Below are 20,568 nucleotides of genomic sequence, written 5' to 3'. Positions count from 1 at the left end.
AGATCTTTTGTTTTATTTGATTTTCTGAAACAACCCTTTGATGCCACCCCCCCCCCTCCCCGCCCAAAAAAACCCCATCTCCTGAGGTTATCAGCATTTTCAGCCATGCTTTTATTGGGATGCTCATCAAGCCTTTTATTGAAACAGGCAAGAAGCCGGGGGGTGTTGGGTCATTGGAAATAGGCCGATAGTGAGTTTAATTGAAAAAGAAATGTCAGTGTAAATCTTAGCGCAGGAAATGGAAAGTGGGTCCCCAGGAAATGGAGACAACTTGGAAGCTGATCACAAAATTGTTTTCCCACTTTTCAGCCAGCGCCAGCTTGCTTACCGAGGTCATGTTTCCTTTGGTGCTAGGGCTGGGACAATTTGGGGCCCGTTCGGAGGGGTTGTGTCCAGCTAACGGAGTTTGCCTGAGTATCTCTGGCGTTTATACCAGCAAACTCATTTCAGCCAGTTCCTTGGACCAAATGAGCTAGGTCAGCAAAAGGGTCCTTCTGGGGCTACACTAGGACTGCTGCAGCCCGAGCTATGCTGCTAAAGGACCTTAGTTCCTCCCAGGCCTGACCAACAGAGCTGTGCTTGCAAAACTTGTAAGTACAGGTTAAGTTTGAGCCAATGTGATTTTGCCAGCAGGAAACCAAGGTTACCCAAGTCTTTTCCTCCCAGGTTAGTGTTTAGAATAAAAAAGGAACATAAATCACTTTAGGCAAAAATAACCCTGAACCACCCATATGCACCATGGGGTTGAAAAGGTGAGGAGCAAAGGGGTTGTTCCTCCTTTACTTCCTGAATATTCACTACTAGAGATCCCCTGCCCAGCCAGAAAGAGACAGATTGGATTTCACCTTTTATCCCCCCCAGGGTCTCCCTACCTAGGACACCCAAATCCTAATCTAGAGGCATCCAGAAATCCCCAATAATCCCAACCTGCTGTTCAGGATAATTACCTTGCAGACTGGCACTACTTGCAGACTGGCACTAAGATGAGCTGTTTTTAACGTTTACCCTTTCATTAAACATTGTGACTCCAACCCCCACAACAGTTTATATACACCCCACTCCAGCCCTTGGTCTGAGGATCAAGCAGACTTTTTGAAGGCATTTGGGTTAGCCCAGTGCCCTCTTCAAGAGAACCATGTTATTCAGGTGCCAGAGCAGGAGCGGTGCTGACTGGAAGATTTTATTTTTGTTTTAAACCTACTAACTTATACTGAAAAAAAGAAAGTACATGTGTATGTTCACACTTGGGGTGACACTGCACACTTTTATTTTTGTAATATGCAACAATCTCATGTTTCTTATGGTAAATATAGAAATATTTCTATTGTTTGTATTTTTCTGCCATCTGTTCAAGTCGGGTGCAGCGTACGGAAAGGTGGCAAGGTGGGGAGGAGAGCCTGGCAAACCTGTTGCGCCGGTTCGTATCTCAGAAAAGGTTTTCCCCTCCTGGCATAGAAACATCCTGATCTGTAAAAGTCATCTGAGATCTGTGAGAAATAAGTTTTCCAGCCGGATGTCTGATTTTGTAGTTTTATCAGTCTCCACTTGCCGCCCACGACCGATTTATCTGGGGGATTCGAAGAGACCCAAGTCACTGAGAAATCACAACGCTGGCAAAGTGACTTTGAATTTTGCTGGCATCAGGACCAGCCCTTTGGGTTGGGTAGGAGTGGTGGGCCCAAGACAAAACCCAGGCATTTGTGTATGGAGGGAAGGGAGGCAGAGGGGCTGGTATCCAGGTTTGGCAGTGGCTCTTGTCTTTCTCACCTGATCAAACCAAATCCCCAATCCCTGCCATTTAAAGCCTTCATCCTGCAAATATCTCAGTGCAAGCCTAGCCCTGCAAGCCTGCAGAGCTCCCATGGAGTCAACGGCTGTCTGTGCAATGGCAGGGGTCTGCCCACGCTGAGCCTGTTGCATGACTAGGACACATTCGTGGCAGGTTCCTGCTACTCTAATGAGCCAAACAGGAACCTCAGCTCTGATTTCCTCTCCAACACCGAGAAGTCCAGCTCTGGAGATGAGCCCAGCATCCCAGCTCCACCTCCAGTTGACATACACCCCACTCCAGAATCTGATCTCAGGGTCAAGCAGACTTTCTGGAAGGAGCTGGGTTGGTCCAGAGGCTTCTTGCTGCATTTAGGCACCCTTAAGGCTAGCCAGAAAAAGGATGCACAGAGGGACATGACAATAAAAAGATCATAGCTGGTGGGTGAAAGTCAGTCAAACAATTTCAGGTGTCGGTAAGGGCTGGGGCTTGGGGAAAGGTTGGGGTCAGGTGTGTAGAGTCCTGGACATAAGCAGAGCAGCAAATCTCATATTTTGGTGGTGCTTTGGGGTGTCCGAGTGGGAGGTCCATTAGCACCAGTTATTAGCTGGGTGTTTTATCAACTTAGCTACACAAATGAACGATGCAGTGGATGCAGTGGGAAGTTGGGCTAATTCTCACAAGTCTAGCACAAGTCCCGCAGTATTTCGCCTGGATTGAAACGCTTGCTTTTCAGAGATTCAGTCTCAAGCCAGGATGGACCATCAGAGTGTCCACACTGACCTCCTCTGAAACACCAGCCTCGTGTTTCCCTCACTTTCCCTTGTATTAGTCCCGTGACCTCCAGAGAGGCATCCCGCATTGACTGGAAGACATCAAGAGAAGGAGACTTGACTCTTCCTCTGGGTAGTTTGCACCAATGGTCAATTCCCCTTTCTTTCCCATCTTCACTGATTCCAGCGTCTAGCCACTGACTTGTCACACCTTTTTCCACTAAACCAGAGACATCCTAAACGTATGGTGTTTTCTCCCCATACACTATGATCAAGTCACCTCTGAACCATCTTTTCAATAAATTAAGCAGACTGAATTCTTTTCATCCAACCTTTCCTAACCTCCCCCTGCCCCTAAGCAATTTTCTCCAGCCCTTGAATTATTTCTGTGGCTTTTTTCTGCCCCCCCTTCTGCTTTTCAGCATTTTTCTAAAGGGTGGATGCCAGAACCAGAAGTGTAGCAGGGCAGCTCTGCACCCGGGCGCCACGATGCACGGGGCAGTTCCAGGTGTTGCGGCACCTGAAGCAGCAGCACAATCACCTACCACTGCGGTAGTCGCGGTGTTCGTAGTGCCAGGACCCACGCAGGGCTGGAGCTTCTCAGTCGCCCCCGCTCAGTTATGTTGCCCACCATAACTCTGCTCTCTCTGCCAGCATCAGCTTCACAGATGACTTTTGGAGTCTCAGGATGATGGCAAAACCTCAGCTTCCCCTTTCATTTGGAAAAGAAGAAAATTTCTAAGCCTTGTCCTTGCAGGAAAGGACGTGAAAATATGAACCCCACAGGCTGTGACCCCTGAAGCGAGCAAGCAAAGACCATGGCATTTATTCTCTAGGGCTAATGTCATGATCTGGTGGGGTCTGACTCACGGTTGCTCACCACTTGGGACTTCTGGTGCTGCCCAGCCCTGTATTGTTTAACGTGCTGTAACACTCGTTATCTCTATGTGGCCCCGCAGTGCTGGAGACATCGGTCCCAAAAATACATCGTGGCTTGGCACAAATTCCCAAGGGGTCAGAGGGAAGTTTTGGCAGCTGCACTTAGAGATTTGGGGTGGGAAAGGGTGGAGCAGTGAAAGCAGTTTCAATAGGGAGGTAAGGAAATGGGTTGGATTTCTACTCAAGCTGTCTTCAGTGTTATCACTGAAGGTGTTAATATTTCAGGAGACATGATTAGGTTCCAGAGTTAACACCGGGCACCTGATGCTTTCCAGAGCTATCATTTCAGACGGCCTCGAGTCCAGAAGTGACACACATGTTGGTTATACCCAATTCACATTTGGAAGTTTTTCCTGCACAACAAAGCGTTTCATTGTCTTGTCTACATCAGGTATTATACTGGTATAGCTAAGGTTGTACAACCCTCCTGGTGTGGATACACCTCTTTGGCATATACAGAAACTTCATACGGATATAGCTATTGTATGAGCCCTGTTACACAGGTATAAATATAAGGCCTCTTTATACACGTATAAATGACTCCAAGGTAGGGCTTGCATTGGGCTGACTACAGTGGCAGCACAGTCACACCCTTTACTGAAGTAGTTACGCCATTTCAAAGACCCGCTCAAGCTCAAAATTTGCCCCAGTTGAGATGAAGGGTGTGTTTACACAGGGAAATGGCCCAGAACAGTAACTCCACATTAGCTGCCTGTATGACATGCTTCATCTGCGCTTTGAAGGTGGATTGAACTAATCCTTAGAGACATTGTTAGTGGTTCTACATAGATGCCCTTGCAATTCCCCCAGTCGAAGAGCACTCAAGGTACGCCATACAAGCCTTTCTCCAACTGAATGGAGGAGCACACCGGGGAGCTGCCCGATGTAACACAGTCAGCCCCACCTTGTTAAATCAGTGCAGATGGGGCCCTGCAAGCGGACGCTTAGCTAGTTCAAACAGGGCTCGGTAGCCCCTGGGGAAGGAAGACACGTCTTCTCCCACCTGCCGAGGGCCTGGCTTTTTCATCCAAAGCGGCAGCGCTCAGATCCAGCTGCGCAAGTGCGCATTAGGGAGCAAGCGCTTCCCTTGCAGACCTGCGGACTACATCAAGTCAAGAATGTCACAGAATTTCACTTCTGCAGAAGTTTGCAGGGGTTTGACTTTGTACCCTGCTCAGGGACCCACCACGCTGATAGTCTTTTGTGGAATTGAATTGCACTTTCCTGGCCAGGCCTAGTGGACACATTTGTATGTGGACCCTCTACAAACCTCGGTAGGTCCCCCCAGGGCTCAGCAGCCAGTGGACAGCACTATTCATGGAGTATCCTAACTCAGAGAACAATGGGCAAAGCTTGAGATGAGAGGCAATCAATACATTTCAGTTCAATACTCTGCAGGACTGGGCTATATTGGGATGAGGCATGTCAGTGGTATAATCAAAGTGGTGTATAGGCTTGGAGAGCTGTTGTAAGTAGCAAAGTTTTGGGGGTTTTTTTGTTGCTCTTTTTGACCAGACTATCTCAACCAACTAGACAGTTGGTCCAGTAAAGGAGATTGCCCCAATACACTTGCTTCTCACGCAGCGAAAGCTTTCATGTACAGACAAGAGCATGTTTGCATCCCCGCGCTCCTTTGTTTTAATGCACAGTTAACATGATATCGTTGCAAGACCGCTCACCCCAACAAGAGCCTGAGCACAGTGGCAGCCTTAAGGGAGGGCAAACTGAATGACCGCCTGGGGCCCCACACTTTAAGGGGCCCCAAAACTTTGCAACAAATGTCTGACTTGCTTATAGGTCATCGAAATTAATGATGAGAGCAAATAACTCTCTTGCCCAGGGCCCCAACAACCTGCTGGTCATCACTGCTGAGCACCTTGCTAGCTGGGAGTGGAAATTTCCAAGAATGGGCTTAGGCCACAGCTCTTCGAGGGTCTGTATGGACCTCGTTAGTCGTGTCTATGATGCACAAACAAGGCAGGCATGACAAACAGAGAGGAAAAACTTTGCAGGGATCAATGACGGGGTGAGGGCCTGAGCAACATACAATATAAAGGCAGGGGTTGGAAAGGGAATGCGTCTGATCAGACCATCCTGGATTCCTGACATTCAGTTTTGTAACCCTGGAGCCCTTGACCTGGACCAGCCCCCGCTGTGCTGGGAACTGTTTGGATACTACACTCCCCCGTTTCGAGCACTCTCGTTCCTGGCTTCCTGCCTCGCACTCTTAGGTTCATCCTATCGAAGGGGCTGGCCTGCGAGGGCAATGGCAGAGAAGGGGAGAGCTGTATAAAAGCTCTCCATGCAACGCAGCCACAAGACGCCTGTGAGAAGGGCACTGACTCAGCCGCCGGGAATGCAGGGCCGGGGGTCGTTCTGCGCGCCAAGGTACTAGTCCAGCAGTGACACTCTTCTGTATCAAGTGAGACAAGCTGTACTGTAATCACACTCAGGGTAGCACTCAGGGGATGCTGACAGCTCGGTCCAATTCTCCCACACAAGTCAAAACGGCAGATCAAGTTTCAAGCCCACCCTACGAAGGGGAAGCTGGTCTCTTGCCCTAAAAGCCAAAGGGAAGGGAAACACAGAACAACAAACACACGGCTAAAGAGGGATAAAGAGAAGACCGAAGCAGCATGTAATGCTCTGGGGCCCCATTGCAGGGGAGGAGAACGGGCAGAGACACATAAGATATAGTGGTTAGCGTGCGCTCCGATGACAGATTAAACGAATTGCTTGGGTGACAAATTCGATTAATTAATGAACTGACTGCAGTTCAGCCCACGGTCTTGTCCTTTTAAACCAGCACAGGAATGAAGTGAAATGCAGCAAGTTCATGGGATGGCACGTTGAGGTTTTCAAAGCAGTCTAGGGGATTTAGGGGCACAGGCTTTGTTCAAAGCAAATAGAAGAAGTTCATGCTAAGCTAATACTTCAATGCAGTGTTCCCAGAACGTCACATATCTCTTTCCAAAAAAAAAATCAACCAACCCCAAACCCTAAGATTTAAAATGCCACAGGCAAATCTCTTCTTGCTGGGCATGATTTTCTGTAGGCCTCGTTTACTCCATCTGGACTCCATTGTAAAATATATGCTGGAGAGAGCGTATAATATGTGATTATAAACATCCCTTTCTAAAGATCTCAAGTTTTTAGGCAGCGTGTCAAAAAGAAACACGACGAAGCAGCTGTTACTATTAGTTTTCTCCGCAGTGATTACAAGAAAAAAACTAAATGTGTCATATGTGATGCACTGATATATGTTGCTGTGCCGCAGAGCTCCATTCAATGCCTTGATTGTCTGCATTTAAGTTCGAAGTTCCTGATACTGTCATTCTTATCTGGATTTTTGCTCAACACGAACCAGACTTTGCTTCCTTTGGTGAGACTCTGTGCATAGCTCTGAGGTAACTGAGAAGGGGAAGCATGTTAACAGGCAGGGGGTTCACAGGGAAGAGGCCCTGGCTGGATGTGGGCAGAGAGAGGCAGCGGTCAGAAAGCAGGGTAGAGATTTTTTTTTTTAATTTTAGGTATTCCAGGCCAAATTAGCCAAAACAAATTCCAAATCCAAGTGTCCAGAACCATAAGTGGCCCTACTACCAGCAAACATTTGCCACCTCCATCTGGGGCTTCAGATGTTTCCAAAACCTTTGGTGGGCATCCTATTTGCAGGCCCAAGCCTGGAGACTTGGGGTTTGGATGTCCCCGAGTTTTTCTTGGCATTAGCCATACGGCTCTCGGAGCAAGCTAGGGAGGAGACTCCCATTTCCATAAAGTGGGCTTAAAGCCAAGACCTTCCCACTCCAGCCACTAAGTGGGAGGTTTACTATACATTACCTTGGCAGGTACTATCCCCATGCCAGGAGAGCGGTCTTTCCTGGGAGCGACTAGGAAGACCGCCTCCATGGTCACGGTGTTTCCCTTGCCAGGCAAGCGTAGACTACACTTGATCTGAGCCAAAAGGCTGAGAAGCGAAGGCAGGGGAGAGATGCACTTCTGGCCACCTGAGTTGGGTGTCATCCAGGGGACCTTTTGCTCTTCCGTAGCTTGGTCCCCTCTCATGCAGCGCCCCTGCGGTGATGGGCAAGCTGCACAGTGGTTTGCAGGGCCACAGACTGCAATCAAAAGACTGCTCTTCTGGTAAAGAGCTAAGAGGCTTCCCTTTCTCCTTAGCCAGCCTTTCCTCCAGACTCAGCCAACCTGGCAGAGACCAGCAAGATGTCCCTGCACTGCCAGGTCCCACCAAGGCTGGGCAGCAAGGGTGCAAACAGCTCCTCCAGGGTGGCTTCTTGTGCGGGGACCCTTTCACCCCAGGGTCCCTCTAAGCGCAGGTTTTGCAGCTGCTCTGAACCAGCCCCACGTGCCCGTGTCTATGACTGGGAGGAGCTCTGGTGGCACGACACGGACTTCCACAAGGTCCCTTCAGCGGCTCTAGCTCTCTGCACAGGATGACAGCAAAAGCCAGATGTGCTCCAGGTGGCAGTCCCACACCCATTTGGACTGTACACACGATACAGATAAAACAAGGGTGCTGGATGGGCCACAAGGGTCGTCACGGCTGAGAGCAGCCAGGAGAGTGAAGTGTGCTTGCTGGGCATTTTCTGGCCTGCTGGCATGCCTGTCTCAACGGTCCTTTGGAAAGCAAGTGGTTGTTTTTAGAGTCTGGTGGCATTCCCTGGACAACAGGCTCATGTCACCTGAGTGGCACGTGTAGTGCAGTTTGGGAACCACTGATTTAGTGGAAGACGAGTCCTCGCCTCCCCTACCACGCTTGGAAAATCTCGACCGCAGGCCTTTTCCGGCTCTAATTTCCATTAAGGCATCTTTGCTTCGTTGCCCTGCAAGGAAATAGCTCTGTGAACCTTTGCGCAGGTTCATGGCATTCGTCTCAGGGCATGATTATCTAAGCTGCTGCTTATTAAAGCTTACACATCTTTGATTTGGTCTGTAAGGTACAACTCTGCCCTGTGCCTTACCCTGCCTCGGTAGTGCCCACTGTGGGCAAAATCTAAGCCCTGCATCCATGTTTGTGCTCTGCATACTCCAAACCCCCAACCCAGGCAGCAGAGATGTGCCAGGGACATTCGACTGTCGCCGGTAAGACGTCCATCTCTGGCATGTGTCAGACAAGATCAGCTCCTTCTGAGGGTGGTGCAAGAAGCCCTGCGAGTATGCAGTTATGACTAACCTGCCCAAAGGAAGACTTTCTTCCTGACCCACATTAGTCAGAGGTTTTGCTTTTTTTGGCCTGAAGCATGAGAGTTTGTCCCTTCCAAACGATTTGTGTATTATTTTTATCCAAGACTCAGTCAAAAACCCAAGCCTGGATATTCTTATTATTTGCAGGAATGGCCAAACCCTTTTATGCAGCCTTTGGCCTCAATGCTGTCTTCTGGCAGTGAGTTTGGCAGGCTAGTTGCATCCAGTGTGTGCTTTTAGTTCTCCTTTTACCAGTTTTCTAGGCGTCGCTGGCTGCCCCTTTGCCCTTTCATTGTGAGAGGGAACAGAAGCCCGATCTCCCGTTTCTGCGTGGCTCATTGTTTTGCAGAGCCGCCCGGCATTTCTTTTGTCAGAGCAAAATAACTGCAAGAGCAGTGTTTCAAATGCACACTTTTCACCAGCACATTGTGATTCCTTCATCATTTTCCATTTGGGAACCAAAAAAAAAAAAATCATTTTGTTTGGGTGGAAAATGAAATAAAAATCAAAGCTATTTCCTTGCTGCCCCTTGCCGCTCCCCCTTATCCCACTGCAGCAAGTGAAAGCAAGCTCCCCCACCCCAGCAAAACCAGGCATTAGCATCTTTTGCGATGAGGCATAGAAAACCATGTGCTATGTAATGTTTTCTGTTGCTAATGAATGTTACCTGAATAGGTCGTATTGAAATGCTGGGGATCCACACTGAAATAATTTTGTGGCATTGGAATGAAACAAACTCGCTTTTGCCCCCAAATCCACTTTGCTTTCGCCAGTGAGTTTTATTACCTGCAGTCTCTGCATTGCACTCACTCTCTCTGATGCTCTGAGCAGAGAGGGTTGAATGGCCTTCATGGCTTAGCTGGTCCCTCTGCCCCAGAGGTAGCATGGCTCTTGCACAAGCAATGGTGCAACACAAAAGGAATCAGAGGAGAAAAGGATTATCCAGGCAAGAGCAAAGGGTTTGATCCTTTGAGGTGCTGAGGTCCAGGGGAAGGCAGGCACCGGGCCAACAAGAGGTCTTGACTGTGGTGGGATCAGATCATGGTCTTTCAGTGAGTCAGGCTCAGCATGAAAGGGCTCAGTGGCTTGGCCCTAATTCTGGCGTCTAGGGACTCATAGGATGTGGTCTCATGGCTGCCAGACACTTTCAGCGCCCTTGGGCATGTGTCTTGATTTCTTTTGCCATTTCTCTCCCTGGGCAAGCGCCCAATCTATTTCCCGGGGATGTTGCGGTGAGCAATAAATGAGAAGATTAGAGGGGACTTGTGAAGCCTGAATGGGAGAGAAGTGCCATTTCCTGCCGTAGAGCCACATGGTGACGGGTTTGCTATGCACAGCTTTGTACTTCAGCTTGTTATCTCCTAGGCTTTATCAGAACCGGCCTTTCCCTTGCAGGCTCTCTCAAAGTGGTGTAACCCTCACAGCCTGTCGATAACTTAAGATAAAAGATATGTACCAGACTAAACAGAAGTAAAGGCCCTGATGAAATCAGGTCTCAGGATGGTTTGGGGCTGTTGCAATTTCCAGGCACTGCATTTGTTCTGGTAGTTGAAGTGTCAGGAGTTGTGTTGCAGCAGAAAGAGCCGCCCATTCACATTCGGGTCTGTCCTGGAAAATGCGGCTGTTGCAGGGGTCCATGTGCAGCGTGTCCCAGTGGTTTGCAGACAGAATTGCACGCCCCGCAAATGCTTTTCTCCTCTTGCAGCTGGCTTTGCAAACACGCCAGGCGTGAAGGTGGGTGCTCCCCAGATGTAAATGCGATAAGCCGCATCTTCCTGCTGTTCTGGTCCCTGAATGCATCTCTCCTTGCTTCGCTCCCAGAAGCCTAAGGAAGGGTACTATGATACCTCAAACCTTGGAGAGAGATCTGGCTGGGGTATTATGATCCCAGCACTCGTTTCTGCCCAGCACAGGGGGTCGGACTTGATGATCTGTTCAGGCCTCTTCCAGCCCTAGAAACTATGAAACTATAATTGATCCAATAAAAGATATCACCCACCAAAATCCTTGCCCCTCACATATTTCCAGGATCACAATGACAATACGATTATCTCTTTCAGCCATTCAGACTCTTGCCCTCACCTCCCACTTCTAGACCAAGATCCAGGTATGCTGCCCCATATATAGCATCCCTTGTCGCCCTGCAGGTCCAGCTGGGTTTCTAGCACCTGTTTCTTCAATGGACCAAGAGGTCTGTGGTGGAGAGGAATTGAGCCAGAGATCTTAGAGCTGATAGATCTGGTAGATTCACAGCTCTCACATGGGTGCTGAAAGGTGATCACTCCCTGTCAGGACATGTCTTGCCTGAGAAGCACTTAATTAAAAAATGTTTCCATGTGAAAACAGTAGGCTGGAGTCAAGTGGATGCACAACTGGTGAAAAACAGTAGAAAGGAACATTTTGGGGTTAAAAATGGCCCCAAGACATGCTGTATATTTGTGGTGATTTTGTCAAATTGACCATCTAGGGGAAAGCAAAAGGGAAAAATCAACTGGGGGGAAATAGCAAAGCATTTCAGCATTTTTCAAATGGGAAGTCTGGATTTTTAACACTAAAATGGCATTTGTTTTTACAATCCCCTTGAATTTTAGTTCTAAAATCATTACAAAATGATCACAATGGGAACCAAACGCTTTGATTTTCGTCCAATGCCACATTTTTTTTAGCCAAAAAGAAGATGGACTTTTCAGTTCACCATAAACTTGGAAAAAAAAGTTTTTGGTTCAATATGAAATAGGTTTCTCTCCCTCCCCCACTCCTGTATTCTGAGTTACCAGTGAATGAAAAACTCCATTATTTGCCTGGCTCTTTTAATACATAATAGCTCAATACTCGTCACACACATCACAAAGCTTTCATAGGTGTTATAGCTCTGCGAAACCCATTGCCTCTATGGATTTATGCAAACGGCTGACCTGCTTGCAACGCGCAGGAAGGAAGAGAAGCTGGTTCACTCATGCACAGCTGGATGGCATCTGCAGGGCTCGGTGGGAGTTCAAGGGGATGAAATGTTACTGCCGTCACCGGAATGCCAGCAATGCGCAGCTCTGGGAATGAGACGATGCCCTTTCGACAAAGCCACTTTTCAGAGCTGCTGCCCTGTCCTAGTGAACCCAGCTGTGTGGGCAACATCTGTCATCCAGCGGGTGGCCCATTGCATTGATTTAGGAGGAAAGTTTCAAACAGTTAACCAAGCAAGAGTCTAAGGGGCAAGTGTTCACAGCAGATAAATACCTGCTGGGCAGCAGAAAGCCAGGGGCTCTTTCTTGTTCTGGTGAAAAGCCTCTATGGGTATAAACCGACATTGCCAAATGAAGCACATCAGTTCTAGTGGGATACGTCCTGGCGCAGCCGATTGCTTCATTGGGTGAAACGTGTTGCCCGTTGTCCTGCATTGGGCAGGGGCCTGATCCTGCAGAACAACAGGCGACACGGTCCCTGCTTTAGAGATTCCCCGGGGCACGTCTCTGTAAGCAGGGAAAGCCGGGCAAGTGCTCCCCCAGGTGCTCCCTGGGCTTAAAGGGCCTGATCCTGTGTGCGAGTTATTCCCAGGATACACAGGATTGGTCCCCTCAAGCCCGGAGAGTGCCTGCCCGGGGCGGCTGGGGAGCGCGTTCAGCTCCAGGCTGCCCGTGCTCTCACGCCATACAGGAAACAAACGTTTGCCACAAGAAAGCAGCAGAAACTATCACCACCTTTACAAATTTGGGGTGTTCGTGGGGCGATGAGGGGTATGGATGTCTGACTGCTTGTTCTTTGTGCCACCGTATACATTTTTAGGGTGGCACAAAAGCAACGTCTGTTTTCACCCCAGGTGACTTTGGACAAGTTATGTGACCCCTTGCTCTTTAGTCTCCCCGCTTGAACTATTAGGGGAATACTTCCCAACCTCACCATGTGTCATCAGGAATAGATTTGCCAGCTTGATCCCTCTCAGGAAACACCCTCTGCAGTCACAATAACTGCCTGCAAATCTTATTGTGTATTATTCACTGATAGCGCACCAGCACCTAAAAGCCCTATGCAGGATCAGGGGCCTGTCATACCAGGTGCTGTATAACATGACTAAAAATGGTCTCTATCCTATAACATTTATAATCTATATGATGGACAGCAGGTGGAGATGATAGATGGATGTGAGGAACATGAAGTACCCTGGGTATGACCCTGCCTGCCTGGTAAGCGGTGATCACAATATCCCAGCTACCCAGCCACTGGATCACCATAGAGTCATAAAAAATTAGGGTTGGAAGAGCCCTCAGGAGGTCATTCAGTCTAGTCCCCTGCTCAAAGCAGGACCATCCCCAACTAGATCATCATGTGAGGTCTGTTTCTAATTCACCTTCAAGTACAGCCTGCTGGAGCATGTTCAGGCAGGAACTGCATTTGTCTCTGGGTTACCCCAAAATTGGGATGATCAGCTCAAGGAGCTTTGTTCTAGGTCCCCCCGGCAGGCTCCAGACCTGTACGTGCTGAACAACATCTTACACGGGGACTAGTGACACCTCCATGGTATGAGAGGCAGGGCTGTTCAATGGTTACAGCAAATGCCTGGCCACCAGGACTCCTGGCTCCTATTCCCAGCTCTGTCCCTGGAGAGCCCGGGGCCAGTCACTTTAACTGTGCCCTACCAAGGATGAGACATTACAGACCTGAAAGTGGCATGCAGCCAGAGATGTGCCTGCATCCTGGGGAAACCACAGGGAAATTGGGAGAGGGAAGATGCCACAAAGGATACATGCTCCTGCTCCTCCCTGTTCTTCTCTAAGCATGGGGATGTATCTAGCTCAGGTTTGGAAGAGGGCAGGTGGCCCCTTGTCTGCTAGGATTCGCCCGGGAACCTGTGCAAGGAGAAGAGCAGTCCAAGGGCTTTATCTGCATTTCTCAATGTATACACATGGCAAAAGGCAGTTTTCCCTCAAATGGAGCCTGATACTACAGGGTCACGGTATAACACCTGGATGCTTATCTTACTGGGATCATTTGACCCCTGTTGACTTCCTGCCCTGGGGCAGGGGGCTGGACCCGATGATCTTATGAGGTCCTTTGCAGCGCTAATGTCTATGAAATCTATGATCTGGAGCAAGACAGCATTCATGGTGCTCAAGAAGGAAGCAGAACAGGATCCTGTTGCTGGTCCTGCTCCACGAGGGATTTCCCTTATTCAGGTGGGTTCCCAGGGGGCTGTTTGGGTCAATTCTCCCAAATATTTGATACCATTCCTCTTGGACCCACTCTTCTCATCCCAGCCCTGCTGCCATCTCTCCAGCTGGGCTAATTAACATGGGGGGTAGGCTAATTGGCACTGTTACTCAGCAGCCCTAATGAACCTGCTGGAAATGCCACATGGACGTAGGTCCAGTTCCTCTGGTCTAGGAGGCAGGCTGCACAGTGTCATAGTGGAGATGAGCTAGGACTTGTACCCTCATACTTTCTACCCCAACCCAGTGCCAGACCATCACCAGACCATCCCTCTTTCTACCTGCCTGGCACTGCCTGCCCACTTACTACTGAAACTTTCCTTTCTTTATATCAGTGGAGTGACTCATGGCATAAGCTTGACTATAGGAGCCTGATATGGCTTAAACCAGTGGGGGGGTTAACCTTTTGGGCAGGCATGCCACAAATTAGCCCTGCCCCCTCCCTGAGTGTCACTCTGATCTCCTTCCCAAACTGCTGCTCTGCTTTCTGCTCCATCTACCACCATCTACTGCATGCCACACACACAGGCTGCCCAGGCCACTTGTAGCATGCATGCTGTGGGTTAGCCATCTCTGGCTTAAAACTACAGGTGAAAAGAGTATTTTTGAATGAGAGATGACTCACAAAATACATTAAATACTAGAACTGTAAAATGTATTAAGTTATAAATGTCCGAGTCAGGAAACAATCCCTTCCCAGCAGCAATCCACGGGGACCAATACGTCCCCTGGTCCATGTGATGGAGCAAAGCCACGGGTTCGGCCCACCCTGAGAACTCCCCACGCAGTGCTTCAGTCTATGAGCACAAGTTGGCCCCTTCGTGGGCACTAACAGAAAGGTCCCTTCCTCCTGAGAGTCTAACATGAGATGGGACAAAAGCTCCAGTGCCTAGAGGAAGCCACTGGGTCTCTGGAGGGAACACGTAAAAGGGACCGAGGAGAAAACAGAGCCATCGCGGTTGACTGTGGTTGAGACATTTGACACGACAAGAGTGGTTGTGTCTACACGAGACCCTTTACTGCATAGTAGGTTAACCTACTGTATAGCAATCACCATATGCACGTGCAGGAGATTACTGCATGGTAAATTAGGCTACTGTGCAGTAAATTTACCACCTGCATATGCATTTAGTGTGCACTAAAATTACTGCACAGTAAAGCCAAATAGCATTCATTGCACATGTAGATGCACCCAGTGTGGCCCAGAAAAGGCTGCTGGTGCTGGGTCCTGGGATGGCACTAAAGCTTCCAGAGGGAGCAGGAGGAGAAAAAGCGAAGCAACTGGTATGCCGAGAGGCCGGTGCCTTTCCTGTTGTTTCATCAGCCCCTCATGCTTTCCTGGCCACTTGTATCTACTGGTACCTACCTTTTTGGGTCTTATACCAGGCCTGTCCTTTGGCTCTCTGTTTGTTCGGTGCTACCGCAACCCAAACAGTAAATAGCAGTAGAAGGAGAAGCGAGGCAGTGCAAACGATTGCTGTGTTGAGAGACTGGTTCTTAGCATTATAAGGGTTAAAAAGGAAGCAAACCCATGCACATTCCTGGTAGCTCTCACTCCTTTACTGGAGAGCCCTCTGCCTTCCCGGTAAGCATTCACAACCGCAGGACACATATTGGCATTGCAGGGAAAGCAGCTGCAAACCTACAGATGGGAAAATGCTCGAAGCACGTGCAGCTCGAGCAGGAGAGCAGAGGCGAGTGCTAGTAGGTAGGCCAGCAGCATCCCTCAAGGTCACATTTTGCTGCCTGTTCCAGCTGGAAACCCAGAGTGATCTTACAGCCTCGGTTTCATTTTGCTGGAGAGAGGGCAGGCAGGACAAGGCCCCCGGTGCCGAGTTTTTATACTTATAAGGCAAGCCGTGGGATTTCCAGGGGCTGCTTTTTTCTCGGCGGGTCAGCTGGCTCGTGCTGCGAGAGGAAGCACCAGCTGGGTTCAGCTTCAGTTTTCGGCCCTTTCTCCCACGGCTCATTTGCCCAGTCCTGCAAGTGGTACCCAAATGATAATGTGGACATTAGCAGAACAAGTGAGGTTCATACTGGGCCCCTGGTATCCAGGAAAATAAGCCATGGATCTCTTTGATGTCTCAACTTACATATTTCAGGAATTACAAGATCTGGGGGCATGGCATCTATATCTACTTTTTCACAGACAGCTTCTCCTCTGCCTTGGAAAAGGACTACCGTAAAGTCTCCCTTACTTACCTTTGGCTTTTTTCCCCCCTCATCCCCTCCGCCCCCTTCCCTTTTCTACCTTTTGTTTCCCTAATTTCCACCTATTCACACTCTCACTGACATCCTGTCGCACTTTTAGCTTCTCTCCTTCCTTGGAGATCGCAGACCAGCAGAGACTCCCTAAGTCTGAAGAAGGGCAATTGTGCCCGAAAGTTTGCCAAGAACTTTTTTTCCAACTGCTCAGCTGGTTTAATAAGAAATATCACATTTACCTGAAGAACCTGGCCTGCCCTTGCATCTATATTCACTCATGGTGTGGAAAAGAGGGCACGGGGAGGCTTCATGAGGACTCATGCAGGTTAATCTTTTCATTCTATTTGCTTTCTCTGTATCTCTCCAGCCCCTCTCTATAGATGTGTCTTTGAAACCTTTCCCGAGTCAAATGTTGCTTCAGTGTTATCTGAGCTGTCTTCCGTCAGCAGTCTTGCACTCAGCTCCTTTTCTACCCTTAGTGCTCGTTGCAGTGGGCAAGGTACAAAATGTGCTAAGACAGGCCCAGAAGGCAAAGCAGGGGCTTCCATCCCCGCCACACCAAGAGGGCTCAGGCAGCAAGAGCATCCTTGTCACGCTGCAAACACGTTATCCTTTCGTCCGGGACAACTTTGTAGGGTTTGATCGCCAGGTGGCAGCACTGAAGAGAGTGTACTTGGAACCAAGAGTTCTAGTTTTTTGTACGGCTTTTTGTCTCAGACCAACACGGCTACCAAGTGAACCCCTGAAACACAGAAGATGCCAAATTTTAGCTGATTTTGAATTTTAAACTTCATTGCAGCACAACAAGGGAGTTTTTTTACATCCCTGCCTGCCATCTGACACCTCCAGGGAAGGAGTCCTACCTGATCTACACATCGAAGAGCTACTCAACACAGCTCACAAAGACACTCGTGGACCCAGAGGGACAGCCTTCCATCTTCAGCTCTTCTGTGCAAAAATGAAGTTTATTTCCTACCTATGGGGACTTTTTACCATCTTGTACCATCTACACTTTTCCCAGAGCCTGACGAAGGGACTTTGATCCTGAAAGCTTGCAGAAAAGGACAATTTTCTTGCCATTTTCCAGTTGGTCTAATAAAAGGTATCATTTTGGAACCAAGAGTTCTAGTTTTTTGTATCAGGGTGTACTTGGTAGCCGTGTTGGTCTTAGACAAAAAGACTTACAAAAAACTAGAACTCTTGGTTCCAAAATGATACCTTTTATTAGACCAACTGGTCTAATTGGTCTAATAAAAGGTATCATTTTGGAACCAAGAGTTCTAGTTTTTTGTATAGCACCAAAGAGATGAAGTCACCCCGCTAAACCAGACAGTGAATCCCTACATGCCTGGTATCCACTGAGTGGCTCCCTGACCTCAAATGTGTGGACAGCCATAGCTTGGTTGTCCTCTGTCTCAGACAGAAGGAAACCTTTTAGGAATATCAGGGTATCTTTGTCTTTGCTAAAGCCTTAAGGATGGTCATGTTGGTCAGTCATCCAGGTCCATCAAATCTCAGGAGCACCCACTAAGTCTTTTGCTTCAAAGATAGCATGGTTGCACCCCCCGGCACTGCTGAGAGCTCTGGTCTCAGCCAGAAGACACGGGCACCCTGCTCACCGCCACTACCACACCACGCTTTGCACCATCCTGGATCTGCTACTGAATGGCCCCTACTTAGCTGCTTCCCTGCAGCTTCAGGCACTTATGCAGAATTTGCATTTCGTTCTATGCATGCAAACTTATGTGTGCCCACTGAGCATGCTTAGTAGGGTGATAAGCCATGAAATTTTAGTCACAGAAAACCTATGACTGGCAAGTGTAGGAAGGAGGCCCTGGATTGTAGCCAGGGCCCATCTCCCAGTGGGGCAGAAGCTTCCCCAGTACCGCGTATCTGTTTAATCCAATGCAGAACAGCGAGCAGCTCCAAGAAGAGGGTGCGTGATGCCTAACCCATGGCCTGGTGGTGAGAGCACTTTGCAGGGAAGCAAGAGAGACAGGTTGAGTGAGTGGGGTCTGTGATCTAAGTCTCCTGGCTCTTGGACAAGTGTCCTAACCACTAGGCCATGGGTTGGCAGATCCTCCACCACCATTTCGCTTCTGGAAGATACAGCCAAAGGAAAAATAGAATCCCAAACTGTATGTGAGAGCCCATAACTATAGGGACGTGTGCCATGTAGGTGCCTAAAGAAAAACAAATGTAGCCCCAAATGTCACAGATGCCGTTACAACACAGGGTAAAGGCCAGCTCCGAAAGCACTGTGGTGGTAAAGGTCAGAGAAGTATTTGGAGAGAGATCAGCTGGCTAAGAAACACTGCAGATACAACAACCCCAAATTCCCAAGGAGCAATGGAAGCTAAGTGTGTGTCCGTGCAAGCCCCTGCCTCCCACATCAGAGGTTTTATGTATCAGTATGGCTGGTAACCTGCGGTATTTACACCACTAGCTGATCTACAGATTAACTATAAGCGTTAGTTCAAGCACCCATGCTGCCATTTTGAAGCACGGGGATACTGATACGCGAGATGCTGCAGAGCTTTAATTAGAACGGCTCTTGGAGCCACTTTAATTAAAGCCCCCCACCCCGAAGCATATGTAAAAGTGCCCTAGAAATGTTGTTAATAAAAGGACTGATGGAGAAAACACACTTGTGTGTGCACCCTGGGGAACTGTCTCAGGTAATCAATGGCACACCATGGAAACATCGTGCGTGCTCACCGCACACCCACGCTCTTAAACACGGCAATAAAGCTGTATTGTTATTCTGGTTTTCAAGGTAAACTGATGTTATTAGATAAGACGTCTGGGCACATTTTATTCAGTTCCACCGTAAAACACTTGCCTTTCTTTTACAATGCTAGTATTATTTGTTTAAGCCCTGATAGCTTGCTCCGTGCTTCATCACACACAGTAGAAACAGGCCCCGTTCCAAAGAAGTTGAGGAAAAATTGGTGCATAGGGAAGGAATAACTAGAAAAGCAAACTTGTCATGCTCCCATGTTCCATGCACCTTTATGCTCCCAGTATCATATTCACTTCCTGGTAAAGCACCCACTAATTTTAATGGTGCAGGAGCAGGAGTGAAGAGCATGAAGGGCATGGAGTGCATTGAAGTTGGAAGGCAGCAATGGGCTGGACGCATCAGCTGGGTACAATGGTTTCTCTCAAACAATGAAGTGCCATAGTCTGGGGGGGGTTTTTTGACTGTTGTGCCCTCTGGTCTTTAGCCAAGAACTTGCCCAGACTGAGAAGAAAACGAATCTGTATTCAGAATTTCTGATTAAAAATAAATCTTTCGGCAGTCCTTGCACACCCCATGGTTTTTTAAAACTTCTTGCTTTAGAAAAATGATTCTCACTTGGGGTACCATGGCATTTTGGGATGCTGTGAACTTCTCTCAAGGGTGCTGCAGGATGCTGCACAATATTAGCACCGTTGGGTGTGCAAACACACGATTCACAAGATAAACCCAGAGATTGCAAACTGGAATCCAGTGTCAAAACCATTCTGCCCTACTGTGGGCTTCCTGAGGTCTTTGCAACACAAGAATCACTCTATTGGTTTTCCATAGTCGAGAAACAAGTGAAAGCTGAGAGCCGGCATCGTCCAAGGAGGGGCTTGAGTCTACCAAGGTTGAGAGCCGCTGGGTTAGAAGTTGACTAGTGCAATGGGAATAAGTGAGGGCTGAACTCCAGCATTCAGTCTTGCCATTCAGTTCTGTCTTCCTTTTACGTTAGAATAACCTCAGACTGATAAATGGGGAGTGGATGCTGCTGCCTCCATCCGCTTGAGACGTGAAAAGGGTCCAGCTGTGATGGCCAGTGGTTTGGGGAAGAGGCAGCTCAGTCCACACGAGCCCGTTCCCTCAACCCTTGTTCTGATTTATCAAACGGAGGACATAATCCCTCCTCTCTGTCTCCCTAGGTGGCCAACCCTTGCACGCAGGGACTCTCTCTCACTGGGTGTTTGTGAGAGAAACACAAAACAGGCCTCAGGCTGGGTCACCACCACAGTGCTAAACTGGTAGGGGAAAAAATAGTGGTTTTTTTCTCCCAAATGAGACAGGCACTCAGGTGCGAGTTCGGGTCTCAGAGGGAGGTGCTAGAACCTGAGTTTCAGTCTAGTTTTATTTTGCCTAGTGGGGCTTGGATCAGCTCAGGTGCAATTCTCCTATAGACATCGGAGGTATCTGGATTTAACAGAGATCAACCGTTGTGCCCGCGTCTTCGAGGTATATACCCCTGTGGCCCTGCTCCCACCTGCAGTGGGTGTCTGTGTCTTTTGTCCGACCGATTCCCTAACTAAAGCTTTGGTTTGTACAGCTGAGTGCTGTTGCTTGGTCACAGGCTGAAATGCCGTTGCACGTGATTCAGGCATAAAGGTTGTAGCCATGTTGGTCTAAAAGCAAAAGCAGTCAGTGTGGTAGAGGTGATATCTTGTATTAGACCAACCAGATAGTTGCAAAAAAATTTTAAAAAGGCTT

Source organism: Alligator sinensis, unplaced genomic scaffold, assembly GCF_000455745.1.
Source record: "Alligator sinensis unplaced genomic scaffold, ASM45574v1 scaffold594_1, whole genome shotgun sequence".
NCBI classification, from domain to species: Eukaryota; Metazoa; Chordata; order Crocodylia; family Alligatoridae; genus Alligator; species Alligator sinensis.
The sequence above is the reverse complement of the archived record's forward strand: the minus strand, read 5'-3'. Positions refer to the sequence as shown.